Genomic DNA, 10,753 nt, shown 5'->3' on the forward strand with positions numbered 1-10,753 from the left:
ACAATGAGGGTTAAGCGACTTGCCCAGTGTCAAGTGTCCTGAGACTGGATTTGAACTCAGGTCCTCTGATTTCAGGGCTGGTGCTTTATCTACTGTGCCCCTAGCTGCCCGCTAAAATGAAGGTTCTTAAGAACCAGAAAATAAGGCCATGGATTTGAAGAATGGCTAGACAAAGTTTAAGTACACAAAATGTAATAGAATATGATGACTATGGAGAAACAAGGGAAGACACACATGAACTGAAAGGAAGTAAAATAAGCAGAACAAAGAAAACAAGACAAAGAAAATAACAATTTAAGTTGAAAGAACGACAACAAAACCGTCAAAACTGAACTTATAGAATTATATTGACAAAGTGAGATGCCAAATAAATAATATGAGAAGGCACCTCCTCCAGCTTCTCTGCAGAAGTATGGGACTAATGATATAGAATATTAAACAGGGGGCAGCTAGGTGGTATAATGGATAAAGCACCGGCCCTGGATTCAGGAGGACCTGAGTTCAAATCCAGCCTCAGACACTTGACACTTACTAGCTGTGTGACCTTGGGCAAGTCACTTAACCCTCATTGCTCCACGCCCCCCCCCCCGAAAATATTAAACGTCAGATTTGTTCAATGTATTGGTTAATTTTTATGAACTGTTCCTGTTTTTTATTCTTTGTTTACAGTATTGCTCTCTCAAAGTAGGGTGGGGTGGTGGGAGGGGAGTGACACACAGAAATCTAAATAGAAAAAGATATTACCAAAATGCATTTTTAAATTGAATGTGGTAATTATCTTGCTAACAAATAGGGAACAAAAATAACTACTGTTTTATAATAAAACTGCATAGTTTTATGTTACGTGTATTTCATGGAAGAAGAACACTATCAAATTCCCATATTTCAAAAATATACTTTGAAAAAACAAAAACAACAAAAAAAAGGGGTGGCTAGATGGTGCAGTGGATAAAGCACTGGCCCTGGATTCAGGAGGACCTGAGTTCAAATCCGGCCTCAGACACTTGACACTTACTAGCTGTGTGACCCTGGGCAAGTCACTTAACCCCCATTGCCCCGCAAAAACAAACAAACAAAACAAAAACAAAAACAAAAATATACTTTGAAAAGTCAAAAACTCATCAGTGTCTGCACTCTGACAATAGAGATTTCAACCCATCCGTGCCTTCTCTGAAGCAGCGGGGGCTAGTAGAAGTCACTGGAGATGAAGACAGAAGGGTCCTGGGTTTTAATCATGCTTCTGACACTTGTTACCATCGTGAACCTGTCCAAGGCAATTTGCTCCTTTCAATCTCCATCACCCTGAATCACTCCAAAGGGAACTGAGGAAAGTGCTTTGGAAACCTTAAAACACTTTGGAAACATAATTATTCTGAGGCTATTTAATGCAATGTTAAGATTTACATGGTTCAGTTCCCCTACTGGTGTATCAATACCTGATGGTCAATACACCACATCACATTTAGAATATTAACAATTAAATAGATGGTTATAGATGGTATAAAAACTTATCATTAAAGCGTTGCCCTGTCAGGGTAACTTACTGTCATTTTTGTATTTTTGGGGACGTTCATTTGCGGTGGCCAAATAATCCATTGTCCTGGTTAGTTGGTGCCAGCCTGTTAGGGAAGAACTTCTCTTAACCAACTGTTTCTCAGATAGCACAAACGGTCTCTGGAACGTACTAATGGACTTTTCTGCTTAAGCACCACGAGGCCAGAGAGTCACCTCAGGTCACAGAGGTCATAGAAGTAGGAATTTTGCTTTAATCACAACTAACTAAACAAACTAGTGGCATAGCATTTAAAATAGGAATGTCATTGAAAATGCTCTTTGGGGGTGGGGGAAGGACCATTAAGTAGCCCAGAACTTGGAAGTCACTGTTTGGAGATTACAGATGCATATGCCATAAGAACAGAAAAAAAAACCTGATACTTATAAAATGTTCTATGAGTCAAGAATAACAACACTAGGGAATATTCCACATAGCAACTTCTACATCACCAACCCAAAACTAAATTCAAAATGTGTGAGTTAACATGATTTAATCAATGGTAGAGTAGACTAAGTAAATGGTAATCCAAGCTGAGGGTCACGGCCTGACCCCAAAGGTCAACCAATGGAAAGTGAGAAGCTGGCTGCTCATATCTCATCTCCCTCCCAGCCACAGCCAATCAATCATAAAACTTTTCTGAAAAGGGACAGCTAGGTGGCGCAGTGGATAAAGCACTGGCCCTGGATTCAGGAGTCCTGAGTTCAAATCCAGCCTCAGACACTTGACACTTACTAGCTATAATGACCTAGGGCAAGTCACTTAGCCCTCATTGCCCTGATTCCCCCCCCAAAAAAAACCCCAAAAACAAGAGCAGCTAGAACCTAACAGCTAAGGAAGCATCTTTAAAAATAGCAGCAGCAGTGCTGGTGTTACTGAAAAAAATCCCAACTCCAGCAAATCCATAATCTTGCTTCCTCAGATGAGTTCTTAGGATGAAATCTCATTACCATATCTTTCACTCAAACTTATCTCTCTTCCATCCTTCCCTATCCTCTTATCCAAAGTATCACTAGTCACCCAGGTTCACAATCTAGGAATCTTCAACTACCATAATAACCAACAGCTACCAGATCCTGTTGTTTTCATCTCTATAATATCTCTCATCTCTATCTCTTCTCTACTCACAGTCAAGATCCTCATTCAGGCCCTCATCACTTTTTGCTTGGACTATTCTAAATGTCTTTGTGCCTCAAGTCTCTCTGTCCTTTTATCCTTCAACACAGATGCTGAAGTCTTTTCCTGCTGAGGCAACTAGTAGCACAGTGGATAAAGTGCTAGGTCTAAAGTCAGAAAGACCTCAGTTCAAATCCAGTTTCAACCACTAGCTGTATGACCCCAGGCAAATCATTTCACCTGTTTGCTTTACTCCAGTTTCCTAAACTGTAAAATGGGGATAATAAGAGCAACTATTTTTCAGTGTTGAGGATAAAATGAGATATCTGTTAAAAGCACTGAGCATAGTGCCTGGAACATAGCAGGTGCTATATAAATGATTTCTCCCAGAGGATAAAGAGAGAGGAGCAAAAGAAGGAAGGGCAGAGTAGGGGAGGGGACAGACAGAAGCAAATCCCTTTTGAAGAGTGATAAGATGAAAGAAGATGGATAATAAAAGTGAATGTCAGAGGATAGTGAGGCCTCAGAACATGGAATGTCCAAGCTGGGATGTGCCTTAGAACTGAAAATGCCAACACTGGAAGAGAACTTAGAAGAAAGGACATGGAACCTCTGAGCTGGAAGTGACTTTAGACATCAACCAGTCCATTAATGACCCAGCTTCATCACCTTCATCACCTCCATCTTACGGAGGAAGAAACTGAGGCCCAGACAAGGGAACGTACTTGGTGACATTCACAGACAGGCAGTAGAATCGTGTCTAGATCCTAGGCATCATCTCTCATGAGTGTCGGTAAGACAGTCTGTCAATAAACATTGATTAAGTACCTTAAAATAAATAAATAAATAAATAAATAATTTCTCCCTTTCCTTCAGCACAGGTCTGACCATGTCATGTCATTCCCTTACTTAACAAACTCCAATGGTTCCCTATTGACTCTAAGATTAAATATTATTTCATCTTGGGGCAGCTAGGTGGTGGAGTGGATAGAGCACCGGCCCTGGAGTCAGGAGTACTTGGGTTCAAATCCGGCCTCAGACACTTAACACTTACTAGCTGTGTGACCCTGGGCAAGTCACTTAATCCCAATTACCTCACTAAAAAAAAAGAAAGAAAAAAAAGGCATAAATATTATTTCATCTTTATCTCATTTTTAAAATATCTCTTTGTTTTATAATGCACAAAATTATCAGCACAGTAATACATGCATACAAACTGTTTAAAATATACACACAATGATGATAAGAGCCCCCCCCCCTTTTTTTGCAGGGCAATGAGGGTTAAGTAACTTGCCCAGGGTCACACAGCTAGTAAGTGTCAAGTGTCTGAGGCTGGCTTTGAACTCAGGTCCTCCTGAATCCATGGCCAGTGCTTTATCCACTGCGCCACTTAGCTGCCCCCATCCCCCCCCCCCTTTTTAAATTGGTGAGGCATGATCAAAAAAGTTCGAAGATAGGGGCAGCTAGGTGGCGCAGTGGATAGAGCACCGGCCCTGGAGTCAGGAGGACCTGAGTTCAAATCCAGCCTCAGACACTTGACACTTAGTAGCTGTGTGACCCTAGGCAAGTCACTTAGCCCCCATTGCCCCACAAAAACATAAAAAAAGAAAAAGAAAAAGAAAGTTTGAAGACCACTGCAGGCTATACGCCTGCATCAAAATCACGTATGTATCTACTACGTATGTGTGTCTATCTTCAGCATTATGAACACTGCAACCAATAACAAAAGATCTAGCAAATTAATATGCCTATAGTTTCATTTTTAAAATAGATGTCTTGCACATGAGCATTTTATCTACCCTTATAGAATGTAAGCACCTTGAGGGAAAGGACTTTTATTTTTCTTTATCTCACCAGTGTCTAGCACATAGATGTTAAATAAAACCTTGATTGATTTACTTTCATAACATCAAGACTTTTCCCATTTCCTTAATAGTGAATATTTTTGTTGAACTTCTAGTACATAATACAAATGGATAGGCACACTACTTTATGCCAGAGGCATAAGAAAAAACTGTACCAACCTGTTTCCCTAAATTGGAGTCTCAATTTTGTTATATGTGGAAATATGTTTAATATGATTGTAATGTAATGTATAACATATTAGATTGTTTGCTGGCTTCGGGAGGAGGGAGGGAAGGGTAGGATAAAAATTTGGAACTCAAAAAAAAATACATGTAATTGAAAAAAACAACTTTTAATACAATAAAATTTAAGTTAAAAAAAATTCCAGTTATAAATCATACAGATTTAGAACTGAAAGAGACCTTAAAGATCAAGTTCAACACGCTCATTATTATATAGATATGGTGAAATAATATGCAATAGTAAGAATGAATTCAAATGATTACAAAGTGTTTTAAGAACTAAGTACTATACAAATACAATACAATGAGCTATGATGCTCAGTAAAAATTCCTGTGATACAGGGCCTCCAATTATACTACATCCCACCTCATTTCAACAGGACATTATAAAATAGATTTAACAGAACCCCCAAAGCACACTTAGGTGACAAGAACTTAGAAGTAGCATGGTGGAGTGTAGAGAACACTGGGAAGAAACCCCAGGCATCCAGACTCTCACTTGTGAGCAATGACTATGGCCTCCTTTTCTATTAAAAAAAAGGGTTTTTTTTAAATGGAGATGATTATAATATTAATAATGGGGCAGCTAGTGGCTCAGTCAATAGAGTGCCAGGCCTAGAGTCAGGAAGACTCACATTCCTGAGTTCAAATCTGGCCTCAGACACTTACTTGATGTGTGACCTCAGTTTCAAGATATCTGGCCTCAGTATCCTTATCTGTAAAATGAGCTGGAGAAGGAAATGGACAACTACTCCAGTATCTTTGCTAAGAAAACCCAAAAACGGGGCAGCTAGGTGGCACAGTGGATAGAGCACTGGCCTTGGATTCAGGAGGACCTGAGTTCAAATCCAGCCTCAGACACTTGACACTTACTAGCTGTGTGACCCTGGGCAAGTCACTTAACCCCAATTGCCTCACCAAAAAAACAAACAAACAAACAAAAAAAAAACCAAAAACGGAGCCAGAAAAGTCAGGCAGGACTGAAACTGAACGACAACAGCAATACTCTTTCCTTTGTCTCACACAAATGTATACACACACTCACAAGTCTGGGAAGAGTGATATTCATCATTTTGATGGGTAGTTAAGTGGATAATCTGTGCTCCCTAATTTATCCAGCATCCCTGAAAAATTTTAAATCTGCTATGTTACTTATTTGTGTAATGTCAGATTCATTTTAACTTTTGGATACTGTAAAGCTCAACAATTTTTATTTCCTTGTAATTGAAAACAGTTTGCCAGATGTGCATGTTATCTATGATATCTTTTATTGTGACATTTGGAGAATGGAGGCATTCAAAGAAAGGATGAAAACATGACAAATGATGCAAATTAATACCTGCTACTTTCAGGAATTTAATGGGAATATGTCATAATATAAATTATCTAAATGTGATCTGAACTTATGATGTTGCAATAAAAGCCTAACATAAGAAAATAGCATTATTTTCTAGTTGATCAATTTAAAAGTATGTAAGAAGACAACGTACAACCAAAAACCAACTGAGGGATCACTGTAGTTAAGGTGACAGATTTGAAACTTCTTAAGTTAAGACACTTAAAACACCACTTATGCAAGGACTAGGTTGGTTTTTCTCCATATTACTTCGAGTAGTACACAATTGCAATGATATAACTGGCCTATTTTTACAAGCTTAACTTTTGTAACTATTGGAATGATGCCACCTGCTGGAGACTTACTGTAGGAAAGCTCTGCCATGAGGAGAAGGCCTCTGAGGGCAAGCCATGCGGCTTTTGTTTGGCGTCAGTGATGTTTGCTTGTGGGAGGAAGACGGGGCAAGGCTGGCTCTCTCCACTCTTTTTTTTTCCTGCCAGGACTCTCGTGGAGAGTAGAGCAGAGCAGAGCAGGAGAACTGTAGCTCCCCGAGATAGATAGCTGAATCTAGGCCTCTTTCTCTCTCTTCACCAAATTCTTATTCTCCTTAATAAATGCTTAAAAGTCTGACTCTTGCTAAGGCTTATAATTTATTGGTGACCACTCATTAATTGGGGGGGGGGGGTTAAGTAACTTGCCCAGGGTCACACAGCTAGTAAGTGTTAAGTGTCTGAGGCCAGATTTGAACTCAGGTCCTCCTGAATCCAGGGCCGGTGCTCTATCCACTGTGCCACCTAGCTGCCTCCACTCATTAGATTTTAGACAGACTAGTTAGAATTTTAGCCCCTCACACTTTGGAAAACAAAACAAAACAAATTCTTAAATCAATGGAACTTACTGAAGCCAAGCAAGGGAAGGAAAAATATCATAGTCCTTTGAACTAAACATTCATCTGTACGACCAAACCAAAGAGTTCTTGGTGTTTCAGAAAGAGCACTAGCTAAGGAGTCCGAGACCTAGGGTCTAAGTCTGGACCACTGTATGTATGGGATCTCAGGCATGTCATTCCACTCACCCAGTCTGGATATCCAGTCTGATTCCTCTCTCTTATTCCCCTCATACATACAATTAGCCTTCAAGTTCTGCTGATTCTATTTCTGTGATGTCACTCCTAGCCTTTCCTCTCTTTTCCATTCCCACTGTTCCCAGCCTGGTACAGGTCCATGTTAAACTCTTGCCCAGTCTACTATAATAGCCTGATCAATCCACTGTCAACACTACTCTAGGTTGTAACTAACTCTTCTAACAGAATGGACTAATGCCTATAGAATAAAGGAGTTAACTACTTAGTATGGTACTCGAAGACTTCCACAATCTGGTCCCAACCCATTTTTCCACCATTATCTAGTACTACAGTGCATCAAAAATGGACTATTAATCACTTTGCAAAAGAACCATGAGTTTTCCTGCCTCCAAACCTTTGTTCAAGTAGGTCCCCCTCCCTAAAATGTCCTCTTTCCAATATCTGCCATAGCTTTATATGTTCTTTGAGGTTCAGCTCAGATGCTACCGCCTTTCCCCTTTTTGCCTTTCTGGGTTGGGAGGTAAATCTCCTTTCTCTGAACTCCTATAAAATACCTAGCACAGACTAACTTTTATCAAAGTTCCACCACGTCTTACTTATGCTTTTATCCTCAATGTATCTAAATTTTAGTAACTGCACATTAAAAATTTGTCCAGGGGGCAGCTAGATGGTGCAGTGGATAGAGCACAGGCCCTGGATTCAGGAGTACCTGAGTTCAAATCCGACCTCAGACACTTAACACTAGCTGTGTAACAGTGGGCAAGTCACCTAACCCCAATTGCCCCTGCCCTCCCCCCACACACACACACACCAAGAAAAAAAAATTTTGTCCAGTGAAGGAAGGCATTGCAATAGATTACATCTAAGGCAGGGGTTTTAAACTTTAAGTTCTGAACTTGTTTTTTAATTGGGGGGGGGGGTAACTATATTTCAATGTAATTGCTTTCCTTTGTAATCCTATGTATTTTATGTATTTAAAAAAAAATATTCTGAGAAGACAGACTGTCAAAAGGGTCCATGTCACCAAAAGGACTAAGAACTCCTATCCCAGGCCTCTTCCAGTCTTAAAATTCTCAAACTTAGTCAATCAGTTCAAAAGGAAAAAATGGACAAGCCGTTAAACGTTCAGTTTCCTTACCACTAAAATAAGAGGTTTAGTCTACTCTATATGATGATCTCTAAGGTCTTTTCCACATCAAAGTCCTATATATTTTCCTGACAAGGGAATACAAATTTATATAGTGCCTACACTGTGCCAAGTGTTTTTGTTTTTTTTACAAATATCCCATTTGAATAAAGAACTTTTATTTTACTCTTTCTGAAAGAAAACAAAAGCTCAACAGTACCTTAAAACTAAAACTTCTCATGAACAATGACAGTAAAGCATTATATCTAAAACCTCGGGCAACATGGTACTTTATAGAATATCTACATTTCTTTAAAAAATTTCATACAGAACATAGTCTTGGTAAAAAGAGAGGTACAAAGATTTAAAGACACGAAAAGTTCTTTTTCCCTCCCTTTCGGTGACCATTCTCGCTCTCCTCATTTCACAGCCGAGATCCTGAAAGAACATCATGCCCATTCGAGAACTGAAGACAAATTTTCTTTCCATTTAAAAAAACAGGGGCAGCTAGGTGGTGCAGTGGATAGAGCACTGGCCCTGGATTCAGGAGGACCTGAGTTCAAAACCCAGCCTCAGACACTTAACACTTACTACCTGTGTGACCTTGGGCAAGTCACTTAACCCCAACTGCCTCACCCCCCCCCAAAAGAGGGGACAAAATCAAATCAATAAAATAGCAAGTGATCGAGGAGAAATCACAGCAATCAGAAGAAATTTTTAAAAATAATTAAAAAATAGGAGTGGGGCAGCTAGGTGGCGCAGTGGATAGAGCACCGGCCCTGGAGTCAGGAGGACCTGAGTTCAAATCCTGCCTCAGACACTTGACACTTACTAGCTGTGTGACCCTGGTTAAGTCACTTAACCCCAATTGCCTCACAAAAACAAAAACAGGAGTGCCATGAGTTCATCCTTTAGTTTGGCTAACTGAACATCAAAAGGCTTCAAAAGCCTTCGCTCCCAACATGTTCGGCGTTTCCTACTTTATTTTTTATAAACCATTTTGCACTGGGAGCAGAGGTGCTGCTCACTCCCATAACCAGAAGAGCAGCTCCTAGAGCGTTTTCTAACAACAGTCTATTGTTAAGTAGGAGGGAGGGCTCAAACAACAAAGGTGTGAGTGGGGGAACCGGCCGGGCCCCCTCCCCACGCGGCATTCGGAAAAGGAAAGCAGTGTGTTTGTTTGGAAAACCTCGGAGAAATTTCCCGTGGGGCGCCAGCTTCCCACGCAGGTCTGCCCTCCTATTCAGACCCCCGCGCGTCCCACCGACTGCGAGGCAGGCCCTTGAGTCCCACGATCTCGGCGGGGCCCAGGGGGATCTCCACTCGACGTGTATGTTTGTGTGTGTCCCACAAACACACACGCTCTTTCTTTACCCCACCCCCCACTCCCACCCCCTCAGAAGGAGGGACCGGCTGAGCAAGCCAGGACGACCAGCGCTTAGAGAAGAAGAGGTGGAGATGTGGGGGTGGGCAGAGAGGGCCCGCCCCCGCCCCGCGTCCCTTGGAGCCCCCGACTTTCCCGACTGCCGCGCCGGTGGGGAGGGGTAGGTGTGAAAGAGGAAGTTGTAGGAGACGGGGGCCGCAGGGTAAACTGAGGAGGCCGGAGGGTGCAGGGTGTCCGACAGGATGGTGGTCAGAAAGCGGCCTCTCTCACACACTCTTGCTCTCGAGACAGGTTCCCGCTCGCCGTCCCAGCCCCCCCCTCCGCCCAAACCCTGCCCAGGCCAGGCCTAGCCCGGCCAGCCCTCCTAGAATGGAAACTAGCGGCAGAGGTTTCTTGACCCTGTGGCGCCGCCGTAGCCCCCCCCCCCCGCGACCCGAGGCGACGAAGTGGTCCTCCCCCTCCCCCGCTTTCTCTCTCCATTCAAACCAACTGCCCCCTCCCTTCCCCAACGCCCATCCCCGGGGCCTGGTTCCTTACCCGGACCTGGGAGGAGCCGCCACCGCCGGCAGCACAGCGTCCCCAGCGCTCCCCCCTGTTCTGCCGAGGCCCGGGCCCGTCGCTGGCTCTCGAGTCCTCCCTTCTCCACACGGAACAAAGACGCCGCCACCGAGTGAGGGGAAGCTGGTGCGCGCGCCCGCCTCTGTCCCGCGCTCACTGGCCCGCCGGCCGCGCCTCCGCTGGGCACCCCCACCCCTCCGCGCGCGCTTGCCCGCCCTTCCCCCACCAGGCCCAGCGGCTCCTCGTGCGCTCCTCGGCTATCCAGTCGATCTTCCTTCTCGTCCCCCGCTCCCCGCCCCTTCCGCGTCTAGGAGGCGGGATGCGCACGCGCACCCCGCTTCCTCGAAGGCGTCGGGAAGAAAAGGGGCCCTAATCAGAGGAAGACAGACAGGCAGAGGGCGCGCTCCCGCACACGCGTGCGCGGACACTACCTCTTTGGCCCGCCTCTCCTTCCCCTTCCCCAAGTAGCACGCGCACGCGCACGCGCACGCTCCGGAGCCTTGCTTCCAA

General features: G+C 43.4%; 1 protein-coding gene across 1 annotated transcript in view; it reads right to left on the minus strand.

Annotated features, from left to right (window-relative positions):
- Nucleotides 1-10,426, minus strand: part of SMARCA4 (SWI/SNF related, matrix associated, actin dependent regulator of chromatin, subfamily a, member 4) — a 110,073-nt gene extending 99,647 nt beyond the window's left edge. Inside the window, 1 exon segment of the mRNA XM_043990939.1 lies at nucleotides 10,223-10,426. The gene's annotated coding sequence lies outside the window, so the exon portion shown is untranslated.
- Nucleotides 10,427-10,753: the final 327 nt, after the last annotated feature.

This window comes from Dromiciops gliroides, chromosome 1 (assembly GCF_019393635.1).
Source record: "Dromiciops gliroides isolate mDroGli1 chromosome 1, mDroGli1.pri, whole genome shotgun sequence".
Classification (NCBI taxonomy): domain Eukaryota; kingdom Metazoa; phylum Chordata; class Mammalia; order Microbiotheria; family Microbiotheriidae; genus Dromiciops; species Dromiciops gliroides.